This window comes from Lepeophtheirus salmonis, chromosome Z (genome assembly GCF_016086655.4).
Source record: "Lepeophtheirus salmonis chromosome Z, UVic_Lsal_1.4, whole genome shotgun sequence".
NCBI lineage: Eukaryota > Metazoa > Arthropoda > Copepoda > Siphonostomatoida > Caligidae > Lepeophtheirus > Lepeophtheirus salmonis.
In genome coordinates this window covers 22575667-22577990 of record NC_092584.1, presented here as the reverse complement: position 1 = coordinate 22577990, position 2324 = coordinate 22575667, and the positions used below count along the sequence as shown (strand labels likewise).

The following is a 2324-nucleotide window of genomic DNA, read 5'->3' as shown; positions in this document are numbered from 1 at the left end:
AAGGTGTTCATGAAAAGATCAAAAAATTCAAATGTAGTTACTGTTCTAGTTCTTTTACACAATCTGGAAGCTTGAAGATTCATATTGAAGGTGTTCATGAGAAGATTAAAAAATTCAAATGTAGTGAGTGCTCTAGTTCTTTTACACTCTCTGGACACTTGAAGAGACACATGGAATGTGTTCACGAGAAGATCAAAAAATTCCAATGTAGTACCTGCTCTAGTTCTTTTACACAATCTGCACACTTGAAGACGCATATTGAAAGTATTCATGAGAAGATCAAAAAATTCCAATGTAGTACCTGCTCTAGTTCTTTTTCACAAAAAGCACACTTGAAGTTCCATTTTGATAGTGTTCATGAGAAGATCAAAAAATACCAATGTAGTTTCTGCTCTAGTTCTTATACAAGCTCTGAAAACTTGAAGGAACATATTGAAGATGTTCATGAGAAGATAAACAAATTCCAATGTAGTTCCTGCTTTAGTACTTTTTCAAAATTAACTGGCTTACAAATACATTATGAGACTCATCATAAGTAGATATTAAAGTGATATATAAAATTATATACGTGTAACTTTTCCAAAGTAGTAGAATACGACTGAGTAGGAAAATAAAAAAAATAATATTTTTAATTTATATTTATTTATTATTCAAAATGCATTTATATTTCCTTTTTCGCTTCAATGATGGAGTGGTTTGTATTAAGTTCAAACGTGGACGTTCCCATTGTGTTTACAATTTTCAATTGTCTGAAAATAAATAGAAACAACTTAGAATATAGTCTGTTCATAAATTATTCCTTTATATATGTTGTTTTTTAACGTAAATAAAAGCAACTTGAAGTATTTGCATGATAGTCATTTAGAGGAAAATGCAGGAACATTTCTTCTTATAAATGTCAAGTGATTTTTTTAAATTTAGGAATCATTACTGTTTAGCTACTAAATAAAAGCGATGACAATAGACAACATCCATCAAAAAGACTTCTCGACATACAAATATAAATACTAGGTATATTGAAGACCTCAGATCTCTTGTGCTATGGAAGGAAATATTATACTTGTAACCTTTATTCTAAAATTTCAAACCATTTGTTGATTAGATTCTCAATATTCATACTTGAAATCAATCTGATTATTATTTTTTCGTTCACGGAATGGGATATTTAATACATATACAATTATATTAGGATAGTCATTATATTTATATTTTTGTTCTTATTATGTGAGAATTGCAATTATTTATTTTAGAATCCATGGGTTGTGATTCATTTCAAATTAATCGATTTAAGTTAATTTGATCATTTGTTGGAATATTATAATATTTTCAAATATTAGAGAGTTTTATTTACGTTGTTATTTTTATATTTACACATTGAAATCTTTTTCATAATTTAGGGAAATAAAGTGCATCAAGAAAAGTGATTATGATGATTCGTAAGATTTGATAAAAATTGATTTTATGACTTTGTAACCCATCCTTCATCCTGATGAAATTTTGGTACAAACTTATAATCCTCCAGAAAATCAAAGTGACGTCGAGAAAAGATATGATCCAGACTTTGAAATTTTAGAGGATACGTCTGGTCACCTTGAAGAATTTGATCAGCAAGAATTAATGGGTTGATACGTGATTTGGGGTTCGGTAAAATACATCTGAGCTCCTAGTTTCACAGTTGAATCAGAAAAGATTGTCCAAACGGAAGTTAATGTCTAATATGATAACTTATCAGAGATGAAGAGTTGATCAATAAAATGACAGATCTGGAAAGAAATGCTACTTTTTATTATATAAATATGTGGATAACTTTCTAGGAAATTAAAAAGCACGAAGAGTTAGTGCATACACAGATGGAGGACTACTGAGCAACGAGATGTAAAATGAGTATCAAACTTCATTTTCTTCTTAGCCATCTTGCATGCTTTCTTGATAATCTTGGTGATGTAAGTGATGAAGAGGAAGAAATACTTCATCAATATTTAAAAGTAATGTAAGAAGGGGAGGAAGATGGGATGTGCATATGATGACAGATTATTGCTAAAGCATTAAAAATATTGTATTGAAGTTGAATATATATATTAAGGATTTACAGAGTAATAAATGTTATATTTATTTGTAAGTTATAAAATATAAATGTCAAGACATTACAATTCTAAATGAATAAAATAAGATACATTAATATGATGCATAAGCTATAATAATGTAATTATTAATTATATAAAAAATAACATACAAAAACATTTTAGTAAATGGAGAATCAAATTTTAAATTAAAAAGTGTTTTTCATTTGCTTGGATCGATATTTATTAATTAAAGACAGAAAT

The 2324-nt window shown here is 27.8% G+C and overlaps 1 long non-coding RNA gene across 1 annotated transcript; it reads right to left on the bottom strand.

The window, feature by feature from the left end:
- Positions 1-623: 623 nt before the first annotated feature.
- LOC121130223 (uncharacterized) lies at positions 624-1997 on the bottom strand. Its single transcript, XR_011783848.1, has 2 exons — positions 1372-1997; positions 624-749 (listed from the first exon to the last, which is right to left on the bottom strand). It is a non-coding gene; the product is annotated as an uncharacterized lncRNA (long non-coding RNA).
- Between the last annotated feature and the right edge of the window lie 327 nt (positions 1998-2324).